This window comes from Monodelphis domestica, chromosome 2 (assembly GCF_027887165.1).
Source record: "Monodelphis domestica isolate mMonDom1 chromosome 2, mMonDom1.pri, whole genome shotgun sequence".
NCBI lineage: Eukaryota > Metazoa > Chordata > Mammalia > Didelphimorphia > Didelphidae > Monodelphis > Monodelphis domestica.
Genome location: NC_077228.1, coordinates 89,768,925 through 89,789,977, shown reverse-complemented (window position 1 = coordinate 89,789,977; position 21,053 = coordinate 89,768,925). Strand labels below are relative to the sequence as shown.

The following is a 21,053-nucleotide window of genomic DNA, read 5'->3' as shown; positions in this document are numbered from 1 at the left end:
GCCCATTTTTGAGTTATTAATGTGATGAGTTAAATTTCTAAAACTGTTTTTCCCAACAAGAACTTTGGTAGAGAAAGATCAGAGAATCCAATCAGAAAGAAGATTTCTATCAGCAATGGCCAACCTTTTGGATACATAGTGCCGGGACCTGCCCCCTACCCCATCCCTACACAGAGTGGCAAGTATTCTCCTTATCCTGAAGAGAGAAGAGAGAAAGCCCTCACATTGAGCTACTGGGTGGAGGGGCAGGTGAAATGAGGAGTGTCCTTAGCAAGTATAGATAAAGGGAGGGGAGTGGCCTGAGCACTCTGCTCCCCTCCTGCTCAGACACTTGTGAGCTGCCCATCTCACCTTACCCCCTGTATATTCCCATTGTTGGCCTACTGGCCAAAGAGGTGGGACATGTGTAAAAATGTTGTCAGACCCAGTGGAGAGGGAGAGGGGAGCAGGTCCATCCAAGTCCTTCTGCTGTTCTATTAAAGAACTCTGGTGGGGAAAGGGCAGTGTGTGTAACCATAGAGAGCTTTCTGTGTCCTGCATTTGGTACCCATGCCATAGGTTCACCATCACTGCTCCATGTTTATTTATAAATGTTAATCATGACAACTACATCTATATTCAGTACCGTTCTTTTTTCCAGAGATGATTTTCTTTCTGATCCTTTTGAGTAATATGATTCTTTCATTATTTCTTTACAAATCATAAAGCCTTTGAATAGTTATTAGTCTTCTGCTATGTAAGTTGAAGTAAGTATTTTAATGAACAAGGACATAAGTAGCAGAGGAAATTGGCAGATACAATAGTTCTATTCAGTACAAAGGATCACAATTTGTATCATAGTATTTTCTATTGTTCAGTAAACATCATATTTTTCTATATCAATATTTATACTCATTGTTAATTTCAATTCAATATGGTTCAACTTTCTCAAATCATTTCATAAATATATTTTTCTGTTATAAATTCAATGCTTTTGAACAAAATCATATTATTGTCTCATAGTTTGAAGTTTTATTGCTTTGATGTGTTTTTTAATTAATTTTTAATTTAATTCAATGGACTGTGATTATAATAACAATCACTATCATCTAAATTTTTAATATTTCTCCATTTCCAGATGAAAACAGTGTTTTTGAGTAGTTTTAAATTTTCTTTTGTCATGAGTTTCAAAGCATATTTTTGGTATGAAAATATATATTGAAATTAAGAAGGGAAATGGTGATTCATATTAACCTCAGAAATTGTTACACTGTTTCATGAAAAAAAATACCAAATTTCCTTTTGGTATAGTATTTTGGTAAGGCATTCGACAAAATTTATCACAATATATTTGTGGACTGGATGGAGGAATATGAACCAGGTAACATTACATTTAGGTGAGAATCAGAATTTGTAGACTGACCAGAAGCAAAGATGATTGGTAAATGATTGTCCACCTGGTGATTGATTTTTTAACATCTAGGACCATTTTCTTGGTTCTGATCACTTTTTAGAGTTTAATGCTTTTAAAAAATAAGCAGTTATTTGCATGGTTGCATCAGTGATGTCCTTATTTAATCAGTGGGTTGCGTGAATTTTTACCAGTGAAGAATAGCTCAAAAATAAAATTTAATAGTGACTCATAATGTCCCTGTACTTATACTTTAAAAAAAATCATTTTTACAAATACAGAATGGAAAAGGAAAGAACAAGGGCCTTCAAGTTCAAGAGATGGCAGTAATGTGATGTAGCAGTCAAAAAAATGTTATCTAATCACCAGACCTATGATATCATTGATTAAGGGAACACATGGCAAAGAACCACCACTATCATTACATTATTATTCTCTAACATATAGTTTTAGAGAGTTACATGGGTTACTGATTTACTAAGTAACTTTTCTAGGGTCATATAGCCAGTATATGTCAGATAAGATTTGAACCCATGCCCTTTGACTCTCAGTACAGTCCTTAAGATCTAGAATTATAATAATGGAAGCATAATGTTCATAATGAAGATGATGGTCTTGCTGTATTTTATCTTTTTCTACCTTCATATAGAATATTTTTCATAGTTCTGGAAACATATTTAAAAGAGAAAGTATTCCAGAGAACAATCATAATGATGAGGCAACTAAAAACATGCCATCTGGGGATCATTTGGAAAAAAAAAAGAAGCATATTTAATCTGGGGGAAAAGGAGAATAAGGAACTAAAGATACACTGGTAAATGTTTATAAATAGCGCTACTGAAAAATTTGTTTGTGGCAGACTTTTAAGTTAATTAATTCTGAACTATCAACATGTTCTCCATCACTATAATAAATCAAGTCAATCAAAAAACAACAGCCCTGATTTGTAGTGTTTGCAGATTTCCGGAGTGTAAATGTTCACATTGACCATTTAACAATTCCCTCTCAGTATGACACATTCCTATTACCTAGTTCATGATCATTGGTTTCACATATATGAAAAGATGTCATTTAGAAGTGGGTTTAGACATTTCTGTTTGGTGCTAGAGGGCAGAATTAGATAGAAGTGAGCAGGAGGTATATTTTGGCTAAATTTAAGAGGCAAAACTATTAAAAATTAAAACTGTTCATCAATAAAATGAGTTTGTATTGTAGATAGTAAATTCCCAGGCATTGAAACTCTCTCATTTGAAGCTGGATGATCATTTTATGAAAATATGATCTTAGGTTCATGTTCAATTTTGAATTGAATTAAATGACTTTTGGAGTACTTTTAAAACTTTGTGATTAATGTAATAAGAGAGTTACTGTCCTCAGAAATATATATGATACATAAGAGAAGGGAAAGTTCATTCTCATTTGATTGATGAATAAAGGCTTCATGAAGGAGGTATCATTTGAGCTAGATCTTGAAGCATTAATATAATTTCAAAAGGTTGGAAGAAACTTTCCAACTGAGACAAATATTATGAGCAAAGACCTGTAGTCATTAAAATAATGTATATATTGGGAAGTGTGTATATATTGTATGAACATGGGCATTAGTCAAAGTATAGGGTTATGGGAAAAAATGTGAAACTTGAACACAAAGGATTTTGAATGCCAGGGTTTGTTGTTGTTGTTGCTCAGTAGAGTCTGACCCTTCATAGATCCATTTGGGGTTTTCTTGGCAAAGATATACAAGTGCTTTGTTATTTACTTCTCAAATTCATTTTACAGATGAGGAAACTGAGGCAAGCAGTGATAAGGGAGTTGCCCAGGGTCATACAGCTATTAAGTGTCTGAGGGCAGGTTTGAACTCATGAAAATGAGACTTCAGGTCCAGTGCTCTATCCACTATGCCATATCAGGAGACTACATTTATATAAAATATTCAATAAATAAGAACACTCAGAGGTAGGTGGTACAATCATTATTAATCTACTTTTTCATATATGGAAAATAAGGTCGAGTTAGGTGAAATGAATTTTTCAGTCAGAAGGAGGATTCTAACCCAGACATCCTTCCTCCAAATCTAACACTCTTTACATTAAGCAAACTAACTTTACTGTGGAAGTTTAGTTTTTCGAGTATATATGAGGAAGTAATTCTATTATAACTGTATTTTAGACATATTTATCTGTTAGTTTTGAGGAAAATGCCTGAGAGTTGAAGAGACTCTTGGGAGAAAAATCATTTAGGAATATATTATTATGATCTGTGGAAATTATAGCAAAGACTAGCCTAGGGGAGGGTTAGTGGATTTGGAAAGGATTGATACAAAAGACACTTAAAAGATAGCACTGGTATTTTGGGGACTCAACTGATTAGTTATGCAGAATATGAGATAAAGGAGTACTAAATGGGTCATCAAATGGTAGAACTGAGAGAATGATGGGGGCATGTACAGAAATGGGAAAATCAAGAAAGAGAGTTGGTGTCATGAGGAAGAAAATAAATTTAGTTTTGGATACACTGACTTTTGGTACCTGGAATATTCTCAAATAAGCATAATGAATTGTATCAAATTATCAAATTTTAAATTACCTGGGGGTCCTAAAGTCATAAAGCATAGATCAATTTTAATAGTCAACATCCTTGGCAATTACAAATAGCAAGTAAACATGGAAGGTTGAAAAGGAAGGCAAAGGAATATTGGCCTCTGTTATCTATGGGTAACCTAAGAGAAAGATCATCAAAAAAGGAGGAAAATGCCAAAGACACATTTTGACTACAACATTCAATATTTTCTTAGTCCTTGCTACCATTATCTTTCATAAAGGTAGGGAACTTTCCTTGAAGGAGGAAGCCTTTTCTGCCCCCATACAACTTGTAGGATGAGGTGGAATGGTTATCGATTTTATTATTTTCTGTAGAAAAGGAAAATTTGACTGTCATTTTCCCCCCTTTTGATATGGCTTGATGATATTTGGTGCCCAGTCTCATTGTGCTCAGCTGTGTCATGCCTTTTGGTTCACTCATGTGGTTATTAGCTAGAAAATTCCACACAAGTCCTGAGGTTATACAGCTGCTCTTTTGGCTTTAGAATCTGTTTTCTGTCCAATTGAATTTGAGGGCTTAAATGAATACAATTTAATAATCTCTTCTTACATAAAATAGAGTAATAAAACCTATTGTATACCAGATCAGATTCTTGCCAGATTGCTACATTTCTTTATCATGATCTGTTATCAGACAGGCTTTTTAGATGGCTTGAGTATATGTCATTTTAAGAGGATTCTATTTTTCAAAATCAATTCATTCAACCCAATAAACATTTAAGTACGCACTAAGTGCCAGGCAAAGAGAGAAATGGCAACATGTTTTTCCCTCACAGAGCTTATTTTCTATTGTTGGCAAAATAAACTTTACAAGGAAATTAAATCTAAAATATATGCTAAGTAATTTTTTGAGGAGTATATTATTAGCACACAAGGAACAGAGGATTAACATAAACTTCCCTTAAGACGTGGCCTCTGAGCTGAGCTTTGAAGGAAATCTGAGATTCTATAAGTTACATGAAAAAGTGTTTCTTAAAGACAAAAAGTAATATTTTCTTATACCTTTAAGAAACTAAATTAAAATGGTCCTTCAAAGAAGACAAGAAAGCAATGATTAATTATTTACTGACAAAATCAAATGACCAATTGTTAATAGAATTTTTACAAATAGTATTTCAACCTCGTCATACAGAATGGAAAGCTCCATTTTGACAAGATCCTTTGATATAGTTTACATTTATTTATTTGAATATGAAGTGCAATCTTAATTCTGTATTTATATCTGCATTAATACACAAGCCCAGAGTTTCTTCATCTGTTCTGTGAAATCTCCCTGGTGAATTTAATAAGACAGTTACTCCATGGGAAGTAACTCAAAAGAAATTCTCTTTGGATGCAGAAACGGAAAGGGTTTTCCTCTTAGTAAATTGGATTTTGAAATTTATTGTCAATATTAAATATTCTTAATGATGGAACTAATTGCAGGTTCTACATTTTTGGTAAATCAGCATTTTTAAAAAAAAGCATTAACATTTCATTGGCCTTGATTAAATTATCTGCATTTTAATATATATTTTAGTCTTCAAATTTCACAAATCCAAATACAAAGGGAACATGAAAATGTTATTGATGGACTTTATTACCATTAATATTATATTATTAATCATTTAATAAATTAGAAAAAATATTTTATGACCAATTTGACTTCTACTACTATGGAAATTTTTGGGAAAGAGTACCACAGGAAACATGACTTCAACACATAATCATAGAATGTTAGAGCTGCAAGGACTTTTTCATAGGTAAGATAACTGAGGTGATGTGACTTTCTTGAATTTAGAAATGTTAATTGGTTCACTGATTAGTAATCTTAAGTCCTCCCTGTCATACTATGCTCCTGCCACTACAATAGAAAGTTTTATTAATGAGCATTTGATGAATTTTCTTTTGTGAAGATACTTTTTAATTCACAGAGCAATTTATGGGTTTCAAATGCTGCCCTTAATTTTTTTCCAAGTTAGCTAATGTTGTATATTGAATATTCTATATTTTGTTATTAGTCATTATTTCATTATTATTAGTATTAGTCATTAACAGTCATTATTATTTATTCCTTCAGAAAGAAAAGTTTTTGTTATGCAGAATTAAAATGGATACAATACATATTTACCCTTTCTTATTACCACATTATGACAGCTGGAGATTTATGAACCTATGAAAATGTGGAATGACAACCTCACTTTCAAAATGAATACCAAAGAATTATACCACGAAAAGTATATAAATTAACAGGCACTGAAACAAAGGTCATGAATAGATGGATTAGAAAATAGCCTCAGACACTCAGATACTAGCCATATGGTCCTGGGCAAGTCACTTAACTTCTGTTTTCCTCAGTTTCCTCAGCTGTAAAATGGAGAAAATAATGGCTTCTATATTTCAGGGATGTTGCAAAAAGCACTTAGCTCAGTGCTTGGTGTGTAGTAGCATTTCATAAATGCTTACTTTGTTCTCTTCATAGAGGTAATAATTTCAGTGAACTGGAATTTCTATCCTGGATTAATGCCATCGCTTTAACTAAAATGGTTGTTTCATAGTCAAATCATGCTAAAACAATGAATTGTCACATAACCGTAGTTGTCAGAGAAACTGGTTGAAAAGGCAAACAAGCCCTATGTTCTGTGGAATGGCCAGTTATTTAAAAAAGAGAAACTAATTAGCCTTTTGTTGTTTCACTGAATTAAGCTTGCTGTTTTCAAAATAATCTATCAGCTGATTAAATTCAATAATTTTCCTCTTGCTGACTCCCAAACTGTTTTATGTGGCTCACAGCTTGAGCTGACCATTTGTTTGTTTCTGAATAGACTGGTCAGATCTGCTTCAGCAGCAGAAGTGGTTATCCATGAAATCAGATGGTTCCCAGGATTTTTAATAATACTTTACAACAGAGTATTCATTTATTCCTTTAATATTTTTTTCACTACTTGCTGTATACGCTGTAGGAATGTAGTACAAAAATGAGGCATGATCACTACTCATAAGAGGTTGTAATAATTAGATTTTTGAGCAATTGGAGCTGCAAAGAAGTGGAGTGGCCTGTCTTGGGAAACAATGAGTTACCCCTTATTCAAGGTATTCAGAGAAAAAAACCTGAATTACTGATACCCAGGTGTATTGGCAGACATAATTCTTTTTTTAGCACTGACTAGGAACACCTTAAGTCTAGTTCTTGAATTCTGTGATTCTGAGACAACTTAAAGGAAAAGATTAAAACAAATACATAGTTGTACAAAACATATAAAAATGAAAAAAGTAGTTTTTTAATATAAATTAATTTATTTAGTCAATTTAGAACATTATTCCTTAGTTAAAAGAATTATATTATTTCCCTCCCTCCTGTCCACCCACCCTTCCTGCAGCCGATATGCAATTTCATTGGGTATTAAATCTGTCCTTGATCAAAACCTATTTCAATGCTGTTGGTGTTTGCACTAGGATGATCATTTCGAGTCTACATCCCAACCATATCGCCCTCAACCCATGTAATCAAGCAGTAGTATTTCTTCTGTGTTTCTGCTCCACAGTTTTTCCTCTGAATGTGGATAGTGTTCTTTCTCACAGATCCCTCTGGATTATTCAGGATCACTGCACTGCCACTAATGGAGAAGTCCATTACATTCAATTGTACCACAGTGTATCAGTCTCTGTGTACAATGTTCTCCTGGTCCTGCTCCTCTTACTCTGCATCAATTTCTGGAGATCGTTACAGTTCACATGGAATTCCTCCACTTTATTATTCCTTTGAGCACAATAGTATTCCATCACCAACATATACCACAGTTTGTTCAGCCATTCACCAATTGAAAGGCATCTCCTCTTTTCCCAATTTTTTGCCACCACAAAGAGCGCAGCTATGAATATTCTCGTACATATCTTTTTCCTTATTATCTCTTTGGGGTACAAACCCAGCAGTGGTATGGCTGGATCAAAGGGCAGACAGTCTTTTTAGCACCTTTTGGGCATAATTCCAAATTGCCCTCCAGAATGGTTGGATCAATTCACAACTCCACCAGCAATGCATTAATGTCCCAACTTTGCCACATCCCCTCCAGCAATAATTACTTCCCTTTGCTAAGTTAGCCGATCTGCTAGGTTTGAGGTGATACCTCAGAGTTGTTTTGATTTGCATCTCTCTGATTATAAGAGATTTAGAACACTTTTTCATGTGCTTATAAATAGTTTTGATTTCTTAAACTGAAAATTGCATATTCATGTCCCTTGCCTATTTATCAATTGGAGAATGGCTTGATTTTTTGTACAATTGGTTTAGCTCATTGTAAATTTAAGTAATTAGACCTTTGTCAGAGGCTTTTGTTATGAAGATTGTTTTCCAATTGGTTGCTTCCCTTCTAATTTTGGTTGCATTGGTTTTATTTATACAAAAAAACTTTTTAATTTGATATAGTCAAAATGATTTATTTTACATTTTGTGATTTTTTTCTAGCTCTTGCTTGGTTTTAAAGTCTTCCCTTTCCCAATGGTCTGACATGTATACTATTCTGTGTTCACCTAATTTGCTTATAGTTTCCTTCTTTATATTCATGTCAATCACCCATTCTGAGTTTATCTTTGTGTAGGGTGTGAGATGTTGATCCAAACCTAATCTCTCCCATACTGTCTTCCAATTTTCCAAGCAGTTTTTATCAAATAGTGGATTTTTGTCCCCAAAGCTGGGATATTTGGGTTTATCATAGACTGTCTTACTGAGGTCACTTATCCTAAGTCTATTTCACTGATCCTTCTTTCTGTCTCGTAGCCAGTACCAAATTGTTTTGATGACCACTGCTTTATAATAGCATTTGAGATCTGGGACTGCAAGGCCACCTTCCTTTGTATTTCTTTTTTCATGATTTCCCTGGATATCCTTGACCTTTTGTTCTTCCAAATGAACTTTGTTACACTTTTTTCTAATTTAGTAAAAAGGTTTTTTGGTAGTTCAATAGGTATGACACTAAATAAGTAAATTAATATTTGTAGGATTGCCATTTTTATTATGTTAGCTTGTCCAACTCATGAGCAATCAATGTTTTTCCAATTGTTTAGATCTAGTTTTAATTGTATGGAGAGTGTTTTGAAGTTGTGTTCATATAGTTTCTGTGTTTATCTTGTATCCTTCATTCTAAGTATTTTATTTTGTTTAGGATAATTTTAAATGGAATTTTTCTTCCTAATTCTTGCTGCTGAGATGGGTTGGAGATATATAGAAATGCTGATGACTTATGTGGGTTTATTTTGTTTCCAGCAACTTTGCTAAAGTTGTTGATTATTTCCACTAGCTATTTAGTTGATTCTCTAAGATTCTTTAAGTCTACCATCATGTCATCTGCAAAGAGTGATAGCTTGGTCTCATCATTACCTAATTTAATACCTTCAATTTCTCTTTCTTTTCTAATTGCTACTGCTAGGGTTTCTAGTACAATGTCAAATAATAGAGGTGATAATGGGAATCCTTGTTTCACTCCTGATCTTATTGGGAAAGCTTCTAGTTTATCCCCATTGCAGATGATGTTTGCTGATAGTTCTAGATATATACTGTTTATTATTTTTAGGAACAATCCTTCTATTCCTGTGCTTTCTAGTGTTTTTAATAGAAATGGGTATTGTAATTATTTTATTAAGGGCTTTTTCTGCATTGATTGAGATAATCATGTGATTTTTGTTGGTTTGCTTTTTAATATGGTCAATTATGTGGGTGGTTTTCCTAATATTGAACCATCCTTGCATTCCAGGTATGAATCCTACCTGCTCATAGTGAATAACCTTCATGATCACTTGCTGGAGTCTTTTTTTAAAATATTGTTTTATTTGGTCCTTTCCAAACATTATTCATTGGAAACAAAGATCATATTCTTTTCTTCCCTCCCCCCCCCCACCTCTCCCATAGACGACGTGCAATTTCACTGGGTATCACATGTGTTCTTGATTCGAACCCATTTCCATGTTGTTGGTATCTGCATTAGAGTGTTCATTTGGAGTCTCTCCTCAGTCATATCCCCTTCACCCCTGCAGTAAAGCAGTTGCTTTTCATCATTGTTTTTACTCCCACAGTTTATCCTCTGATTGTGGATAGAGTTTTTTATATCCCTGCAGATTGTTCAGGGACACTGCATTGACACCAATGGAGAAGTCCATTACCTTCGATTGTACCACAGTGTGTCAGTCTCTGTGTACAATATTCTGCTCGTTCTGCTCCTTTCTCTCTGCATCACTTCCTGGAGGTTGTTCCAGTCTCCATGGAATTCCTCCACTTTATTATTCCTTTTAGCACAATAGTATTCCATCACCAACACATGCCAGAATTTGTTCAGCCATTCTCCAATTGAAGGGCATCCCCTTATTTTCCAATTTTTGGCCACCACAAAGAGTGCAGCTATGAATATTCTTGTACAAGTCTTTTTCCTTATTATCTCTTTGGGGTACAAACTTGCTGGAGTCTTTTTGCTAGTATCCTATTTAAGATTTTTTCATCTATATTCATTAAGAAGATTGGTCTATAATTTTCTTTCTCTGTTTTTGACCTGCTTTGTTTTTGATCTGCTTTGGCTTTGCAATCAGTACCATATTTGTGTCATAAAAGGAATTTTGTAGAACTCCTTCTTTGCTTATTCTGTCAAATAGTTTGTATAATTTTGGGATTAGTTGTTCTTTGAATGTTTGATAGAATTCATTTGTGAATCCTTCTGGACCTGGGGATTTTTTCTTAGGGAGTTCTTTGATGACTTGTTCAATTTATTTTTCTGATATGGGGTTGTTTAGGTAATTTATTTCTTCTTCTTTTAGTCTAGGCAATTTATATTTTTGTAAGTATTCATCCATATCACTTAGATTGCCATATTTTTGCCATATAATTGGGCATAGTACTTTTAAATGATTGCCTTAATTTCCTCTTCATTAGAGGAGGTGAGGTCTCCCTTTTCATCTTGGATACGGTCAATTTGTTTTTTTCTTTCCTTTTTTTTAATTAGACTGACTAGTACTTTGTCAATTTTATTTGTTTTTTCAAAGTACAAGCTTCTAGTCTTATTTATTAAATCAATAGTTCTTTGACTTTCAATTTTATTAATTTCTCCTTTGATTTTTAAGATCTCTAATTTAGTCTTCATCTGAGTGTTTTTAATTTGTTCACTTTCTAGTTTTGTTTTTATTTTAATTTGCATGGTCAATTCATTGACCTCTGCCCTCTCTAGTTTGTTAATATATGAACTCAAGGATATGAATTTCCCCCTGAGTACTGCTTTGGCTGCATCCCATAGGTTTTGAAAGGATGTCTCATCATTGTCATTTTCTTCAATAAAATTATTTATTGTTCATATGATTTGTTCTTTAACCGATTTTGGAGAATCATTGTTTAATTTCCAATTAATTTTTGATTTGCCTCTCCATGTACCCATTATAATTATTATTTTCAATTCATTGTGATCTGAGAAGGTTACATTTGTTATTTCTGCTCTTTTTCACTTGTTTTCAATGTTTTTATGTCTTAGTACATGGTCAATCTTTGAGAATATAATGTGTGCTGCTGAAAAGAAGGTGTATTCCTTTGTGTCCTTATTTATTTTTCTCCACATATCTATTATCTCTAATTTTTCTAAGATTTCATTCACTTCTCTATCTCTTTCTCATTTATTTTTTGCTTTGATTTACCTAGTTCTGATAGAGGAAGGTTCAGATCTCCCACTAGTATGATTTTTTTATCTATTTCATCCTTGAGCTCCACTAGTTTCTCCTTAGAAATTTGGATGCTATGCCAAAAAAAGTAAAGTTAAAAAGCATCCATTAAACTATTCCCTTATGCTAGTTTTATGCTAAAAGTTGTAAAGATAAAAATAGAAGATAATGTCAGAAGTAGGGGGGATTTGGATTAACCACTTGACTGAGAAGTGAATGAGTAGGGCAACAATAAGATATAGAATCTTAGAGGTAAACAAAGGAAAGAAAATTAATAATTTAAATAAAACTTCAAAACTAAAGAAAGCTTTGACAAAAAGAGGAGAGTTATGGATGAAGGTAGGGAGAAGGAAACATGCAGACATGGGGAAGATATAGCAAAATTACTTTAGTGACAAAGTACTGACTTAAAAGAAGTGGACCAAAAAATCCCCTCAATTTAGAGAAAGAAAATACTCAGGACAGAAATGAAGGAAAAGACAAAATGAATTTATCACAAAACATGTATGAATGATTGGAAAAAAATGAAACATTACAAAATTATTATTGTTTTAAAGAAAACAGCCCAAAAGCAACAATACAAAGAACAAAAAGAGAGATTGAAACAAAATATATCATGAATCAGAAGAATGCAGAAAAGCAGAAGTTGCAATAATTCTCAGTCAATGTAAATCAAAGGTTAAGAGCATAAACAAATGAACAGAGAAGTCACAGAATGCTTAAAGGAATCATGACAACAAAACAATATCAATAGCAATCATCTCTGTTCCACATTGCATACAATTAAATTCACAAAGGAAAAAGTAATTGAATTCCAACAAAACACAGTAATAATGACAGAAGGAAACTCTTTTTCCTCTCTCAGAGATGAACAAGCTTAATAGAGATATTAAAAGAAGGAAAATATAAAATTGAAGAAATTACTGGAAAATGTAGAGCTAAAAGCCCTGTTGTGAGTATATTTTGCACAGAATATATGTATACCTCAGATCAAGTGGTTATCATCTCCAGGAGAAGAGAAGGAAGAAGTAAGAGAAACAATTTTGATGTTATAATATTGGAAAAATCATGTTAACATTGTTATTATATTCCATTGGGAAATTAAAACATTAAAAAAATAAAGTAAAAGATCTATGGTGGCTATAGAAGCCCTAAAAATATATGTTTTTTTTTCAATGCTACCTTGCACATTGACAAAAAATGCTTACTTGTTAGAATACATAGAAATATTCTTTAGTGGACTGACATCCAACCAATTTGATAATTTTATACATATTTTACTGCTATTTTACTTTTTATCAATGCCTCTTGGATTTTATTGTTGTTATAAACATGTATAGAAATGCTGCTGATCTGCAGAGTTGTTGTTAAGTCTAAAACATTGATGAAGCATTTATTTCAATTAGTTATTTTTTTCTTCCTAATTCTTTTGAATTTTCCAAGTAAAACATCAGCAAATAACAATAGCCTTTAATCTTCTTTCCCCATTTCTAAGTCTTACATTTTTTTCTAGAATTACCAGACATTTATTAAATAATAGCCAGTAGGATAGCCATTCTTACTTTACTCCTGAGTTTATAGGGAAAATTTGTACCGAAAATACATATAAGGCACTTGGCAAGCTTATCAAAAGCACTATATAAATGCTAGTTATTATATTAGTTGAATTTGATGCTCACTTCTGATGTTATATACTTATGATAATTAAAATGTTTTATTTTAGCTATTTCATGTAATAATTTTCAACATATGTTTTCCAAAATTATATAATTGAAATTTATTTTCCTTTCCCTTTTCCATCCTGAAGATGGAAAGATAGACAATTTGACATGTATGGTCATGCAAAGCATATTTCCCTGTGGGTCAGTTTTGTCTGAACAATTTCATAAAACCAAACTTCAGCAACAAAAGCAAAAAAAAAAATGAAGCGAAAACTAGTATGCTTTGTCTGCTTTCTATCAACAGATCTTGCTCTGGAGGTGGACAGCATTCTTTGTCATAAGTCCTTCAGAATTATTCTGTATTGTTGAGAATAGCTAAGTGTATTATGGTTGATCATCATACAATATTGCTATTTCTGCATAAAATATTCCCCTTACTTCACTCTGGATCATTTTAATTAGGGCTTTCTTTCCAGGTTTTCTGAAATCATCCTGATTTCTTATAGAGCAATAGTATTCCATCACAATAATGTACTATAATTTGTTCAGCCATTTCCCAATTGACAGATACCTTGCTATGAATCTTTTTTTGTAAAAATGGGTCCTTTCTCCACCCCCCTCTTTTTTCATATCTTTGGGACACAGACTTAATAGTTATATTACTGGATCAAAAGGTATGCAAGGTTTTATAACCCTAAATAATTCCAAATGGCCCTCCAGAATGATTGGATTAGATGACAAATCCACCAAAAAGGCATCTGTTTCCCATTTTTTGCCAGAACCCTTTCAATATTTATCCTTTTCCTTTACTGTCATATTGATAGATCTGCTAGGTATGAGATGATGCCTCCAAGTAATTTTAATTTGCATTTATCTAATCAAGAGTGATTTAGGACATTTTTTCATATGATTATTAGTTTGGATTTCTTCATCTGAAAATTGTTTGTTCATATCCATTTACCATTTTTCACAAAGAGAATGACATGTTTTTATAAGTATTATTCAGTTCTTTACATATTGGAGAAGTGAGGCCTTTATTAGAAAAATTGTTTTAAAAATTTTTTCCTAGTTTGTTGTTTCACTTTCTGATCTTGGTTACACTAATTTATGATAATATTTTTTAAGATATTGCTATACCTATAATTGTGTGAGGCTTTTTACCATAAATAATTATTGTACTGTGTCAAAGGTCTTTTCTTCATTTATTGTGAAAATCATGTAGTATTAAGTATTTTTAAAATCATATGATTACGTTGATATTTTTCCTAATCTTGAATCATCTGATATTCATAGTATGACTATAAATTGATCCTAACAAATTATTTCTTTAAAACTTTCTTTGGGGTGATAGCTGACTGGGTCAGTAGATTGAGAGTCAGGTCCAAAGATAGGAGGTCCTAGGTTCAAATTTGATCTCAGACATTTCCCACCTATATGACCCTGGACAAGTCACTTAACCCCCATTGTCTAGCCCTTATCATTCTTCTGGCTTGGAACCCATAGACTGTATTGATTCCAAGGTGAAAGATAAGGATTAGAAAAACATTTTTTGGTAATATTTTAGACATATTTTTTTGTGAAAAATTGAATTGATAGTGTTTTACAATGCTAATGTCTTATTCTTTGTTTTATCCATTCTTATTTAGCGATTAGGATTATATTTGTCCTATTAAATTTTTTTCATATAAAATTTTATTTCTGAGTTTTTGTGAATAAATTTTGTATTTTAAAATCTTTTTAAAAAGCTGATAGACTTTACCAATAATTATATGATGACCAAACGTAACTTTTCTCCCCACCCCACCCTTTGGATGTTCCTTTTGAACATTTTCTTCTTTCCAAAATTAGATTAAGATCTCTTCTTGGGATATTTAATATTTTGAATATATTCCTCTGTTTCTTTTTGTTCTCAGTTGTACAAGCAAATAACTGTGGAAAGTAGATTATGAGAATATATTTTATTTATTCCTTTTTGTTTATTTTACCAAGATCATTTTTAATTTTGCTGAACTAACTTTCTGCCCAATTTTTTAAAAAATCAGGTTAGCTTTAAAGTTGATCACTTTTACTAAATTTTAAAAGAACCACCTTTTATTTTTTTAATCATTTCTGCAGTATTTTTTATTTCTAATTTGTTTTCTCTATAATTTTTAAAGATACTCTCTTTTGTTCTTATTTTAGTCTTATTCTAAATATTAAGGAGGGGAAAACAGATTGTCCATTTTCCTGATTCAATTTCATTATTGCTTATCCTCATCATGAGACTGAAAAAGAAGTGGAAGAGATCCAAGTACTTATTTTTGTTTTTCTAATTAGTAAAACCTATTGGGAAATCTAAGAGGGTAACTATTTGCTTCACTTTATAAAGGCATAGTTCAGTTACTTGCCCAAGCAGTGTTACTTTTATACTTAGCTTTAAGCCATTGTAACTTGGTGAAGGCATACAGAGAATTCCAAATTAGTTCTCAGGAGAAGACTTCTAATTTTATTCATGGCCTTTAGCATTTAGATAGAAGAGAGGAAGGAAGTGGGTTAGAGAAATAAAAGAGGGAGAATAGATTTATTTCATTGAGTATTTCACATTTAAAAAATTGAATTTTGAACAAAAAGAAATTCTTGCTTATTCTAATTATTGTTATTAAGATCTTGTAGACTTAGCTTATTGCATTGGATTTTTTAAAGTTGAATAGCACCCTTATTGATATGTTTAACAACTAACCCTTTTTCAAAGTTGCACCATTAGAGACAATTTAAATACTGATTTTTTAAAACATGAATTGGAACTTTGCTGACTCCTTTTTTTACACAAAACTTTAAGGTAATTGGATTTAAGGTAAAATAAGTATCTGACTTATATAGTACACCGAAACAATTAAATGAAAAAAAAAGGATTTTATTTCCTTGACTTAACACATTTAAAAAGAAATCAGATTAATTTGGAACCTTTTTCTTCATCTGTCTAAGACAAGATGTAATCTTTTTCAGTATTCATTTGGTTAAAAAAAGCAGATTGAATTACATGTCTATTAAGATAAACAACTAGAAATCTTCAAATTTCTATTAGTAAATACTTATACAATATGTTGTCACTGCTGAATTTGTAGTAATATGAATTTTCAAAATATCAGAATCAATATTCATACATATAGAGGCAGCTTAATGAATGAAGCACTGGAACTGAAGGATGGAGTTCAGCAGCTCAAAAACTGCCCCAGGCATCTTCTAGGTATAACTAGTGACTTGGGCAAGTCACTTGACCTTTATTTTTTCTTCAGTTTTCTGAATTGTAAAATGGGGATAATAATAGCACCTACCTCCCAGAGTTATTGTGAGGATCAAATGACATAATATTTGTAAAGTGCTTTCCATAGTGTCTGGCACACAGTGGGAGTTATATTAAAGTTACCAAAGATGATAAAGGTGATGAATATACAAACTAATATGCAATTAGAGAGAATTTGTCACTTGTGGAAAATCACTTAACTCCTCTGGATTTCATTTTCCATTTCTGTAAAATGATCTGATTTAAACAAGTAACATGTAGGTCTCAATCCTTTTCCAATGGCTTATTATATTCTCTTTTCACTTCCTTCCCCAAGTCATCACATTTCTTGGTCCTTAGTCTTCAGTGGAGCATTTTAAGTTCATACTTGCTTAAATTTGAATATAATATTGGCATTTATGTATTTCTAATTCTTTCGTTCTTTTGGTTAAAGGAGTCTTTTTATGGCATATGCTTCTTTTTAGTATTGTTTCACTAAAAATCAGTGAGCTATATTGAAACCAGCCTAGGTTTTAGTGTCATAAGTTTGGATATCAAGTCTTGACTTTTTCAGTCTCTAGCTCTAGGACTCTGGGAAAAATCTTCATATAAAAATAGAAGTAATAATAATTTTAATGTTTATTTTCCAATATTGTCTTAAATGAAAGTTTTGTAAACATTACATTACTATATTAAATATGTTTTATTATGAATGATATTTCATTGTATATGGCAATTTTGTTATTGAATGGTTTCATATACCTGTTCTTACTTCCACTGATTTCCACCTAAAGATATAAGAAGGAAAATTTACTTAATGCCATCATAATTACAATATCTAAAATATTTCTATTTTAAATGGACATTTTCCTTATATTTCAATGATACTTCTAAGGTTTAATTTACATTTTTACCTTACTTTATTTAATTATTGTATATACTAAATTACTTCATATTGACTGAACCTATTTAATGCTCCTTTTTTTGAAACATTTATTTATGTGAATTTTTCCTTCCCTATTCTGCTTATGATGTACCTCCTATCTCACTTAGTAAAGGAAGGTAGGCAATTTCCTACCTTTACCTGGACTTCCTTTTTTCAATTTAAAAGGCTCTTTTTCTGATTCTGAAGTCTCCAGGCAAATGTGTTTTCCTTAAGTTTCATAGATGAAATTATTTTGAAAAAGCACTGATGTAGAATGAGACTGAATTTTAGTCCCAGTTTTACAATTTAATACCTACTTGATCCTTCTTTTCTTCATCTAAAGAAGCACTTGGACCAAAAGGTACCTAAAATCCCTTCATGATCATTAGATATCCCATGATTCAAATATCACATAGAAATGATAGAAAAGATGTTAAATGACACACACACACACACACATATCACTAAGCACCTAATTGTACTTAAATTGTAGTTAAACACAATATAGAGTCTTTTTTCTAGGATGTGAACAACTCAAATGAAAGTGACAATTCTCTTTTGCTGTCAAAGATGCTTCCAGGAAGCAATTCATTATAGTAGACTATGAAATATCCCTTACCATCCATTGTGTGGGTGAAACAGACCATTGAATGTCAAAAAGAGATAACAACTTTTCTACATCTTTTTCAGAAATTTCTTTTTCATTATTAATAGCCCTTGCAATATATAGGTTTCTAACACACTTTAACTGAAATCTTTTAATAATATCTTAGTTGATATTACCTTCTCCTATTCATTTTCTCTACAGCTGCCAAAATAGTCTCCCTTAGTCAAGGGTTTGACCTTACTTATTCCCTTCACTAAAAGTCTTTCATTTACTATCATTTTTATTCTTAATGTGGCATTTGTAAGTGTTCTTAGTCCATCTCCCACTGTCCTTTCCTTTTCATTCCATCAGTATATCCTATACTTGAGGAAGACTGATATTTTAGACATGTGCAACAGGATTTCTTACCATCATAACTTTTGCCAAGATGACCTTAGCTGCCTTCCATGTACTCCTTTTTTACTCCCCAGAATCTCTTTCTTTCAAAGCTTTAGTTCAGGTACAGCCCTTGCAATGAGACCCTTTCTGGGTCTATCCTACCTTATTTGTTAATGATCTTTAGGAATAGCAATTAGACCTGTCATTATTTTAGGAAATTCTCTAGTGAGGAAATATTATTCACACATATTTATCTTCATCTTCTGCACAATTTGTAGTCTTAGTTATTTTGAATACTGATATTAAACAACTTGCTCAGGGTTCCAAACCCAATATCTCCTCCACTCTTCCATGTATTGAATCACTTTTATTTACTTTTATGGGTACATGTCACACCCTTTTCATAACATTTAATGTCCTCCTTGCAAGGATTGTATTAATTTTGTCTTTATAGGTTCAAACAAATAGCCATTTAATAAGTGGTTACTTTGGATCAGGCACTGAAGGTTCTGCCCCTGCCCTCAGGAAGCTTACATTCCATTGAAAGGGAAAACTTACTCCCTTCTGATCATAAGGATTCACATTGACATGAGCCATGGTAGGTCTGACAAATAGATACTTTTCTAAATGTCAATAGTCAAAGCAGGAGGCAAACAGATTATTTATGCTGAATTGCGTGTATTTTCTGGCATCTGAGGAAAGAAATTGAAAATACTGCTGACACAGGACTTAGGAGTTGCTATGGGAAGCTCTTGGAGGTTTCAAGTTGAAGAAAACTTTCAAATGAGTAGGCAAAAACAATCTAATCAACCTTGGGGTATGTGCGTATACTAGTGCCATACATGTTTATGAGGGAGGAACATAATTGCATTAAAGAGGTCATTATAATAGCTTAGGCTAAGGAATTCAGATGCCTAATTGTGTTTGTATTTCTCCCAGTCTTGCTTTAAACACATTACTGAAGAGAAGGATCCTGGTTTTAGGTTTTAATAAAGATATAATTTTGCAAAATAAATAAATGAAATTTTGTGAATATGCTCTTTTCTCTTGTTATTAACAATGAAAAACTCTGCTCTTCAAAACATTTGTTCATAACCTAAGTTGAGTGCTCATTTTCCAGTTTCCAACTGACTACATATTATCTTTTCATTTCTGATCATTGTGTGGATAGGCTCAGAGAAGTACTATGTGTTGTGTTGCTGCTTGGTTTTGATTTTTATTCCTCATATAAACATTAACAAAGCTAAATACAATTATCTTTGGATTCTTCAGATCTTTATAGTTTAAAGGGCATTATCTTTTGACAATACATAAGTGCTACATTTACTCAGTGGGTATGATTGATAAATATACAAATGCCCACATAATTTTTATAATTATGAGAATATTTACATTAAAGATCTTAAAAATAATTATAAACAATAATTCAGTGATATAAATGCAAATTATGGGAATATTAATGGTAAAGGTCTTTTTAAGATAATAACTGATAATTTAGAATAACAAATGGTAATATTTAATAATAGTGAATTAAGTCTTGATAAAATATGAAATTTAAAAACATTTTTTAATCCTCAGGTTTTATTTCTTAATCATCATTCATCTTGTAAGAATCCTGCATTCATGTTTTAATTTTATCCCTTTCTCTAGTAACAAATAGATGACATCACAGAAGTAACTTATTTAAGAAAAGGAAAGGGCCCTTAAGGTTACCACTTAAAATGTGCTGATCGAAGAAACTAGCTCATTTTGTTACTATATAAATTTAAGGCTTTTGCTTTTTTTTGGCATGTGCATATGCACAGCCTCTGTAGAAAAAAGAATTAGTAGCTGGAAAAGCAGCACTAGACCCTCATTACCAGTTAAAATCAGTTTTATTGAAAATAATGACATTTTAATTGTTGTACTCTGTTTAATAATCCCATTTGTATTTTTTTTAAAAGAAGTTCTATTCAGTTCAAAGAGTTCATTAAATACTCTCTAATGATGAGACTAAATAAGCTTAAGTAAGGAGTGAAAGTGAAAGAAACATTTTTTAAATATAAGAGAAGACCTCAGGATTTACTGAGACCTTCTTCATTTAGTTCCTACAGAGATATAATGAATGGCACATCAGTCAGCAAGCATTGATAAATGTTTACTATTTGGCAGGCCCTGGGATGAATAGTAGCTAAACAAAGAAAGCCCCTGACCTCAAAGAGTTCATATTCTAATGGAATAAAAAAGCATGAAAAATTATGTACATAGAAGACATTTATAAGTTAGATGGAAGACAGCCTGAGGGGAGAAGGCATTAGCCATTAGACTATATTATATTAGAAGTGGTTTGTGGTCATTAATTAATTATTAAAATTAATAAGAATAGATATAATAAATGATAAGTATATTTTAATTAAACTTTTGTGAATTGAGATAATATAAGCAGAGGCTGTGGCATGAAGGTCTTTAGGTCCTGCTTTTACATATCAGTCTAGATCAACGAGTATGGTAGCAATATGTTAGCCTAGTTGTAAATTTATTAAGGTTACAATTTGATGGAAAATATGAGTGAAATACCATAAT

At 32.0% G+C, this 21,053-nt stretch overlaps 1 protein-coding gene across 3 annotated transcripts in view; it reads left to right on the top strand.

Annotated features, from left to right (window-relative positions):
* Window positions 1-21,053, top strand: part of BRINP3 (BMP/retinoic acid inducible neural specific 3) — a 501,932-nt gene that overhangs the window by 125,311 nt on the left and 355,568 nt on the right. The gene's annotated exons all lie outside the window — the stretch shown is intronic.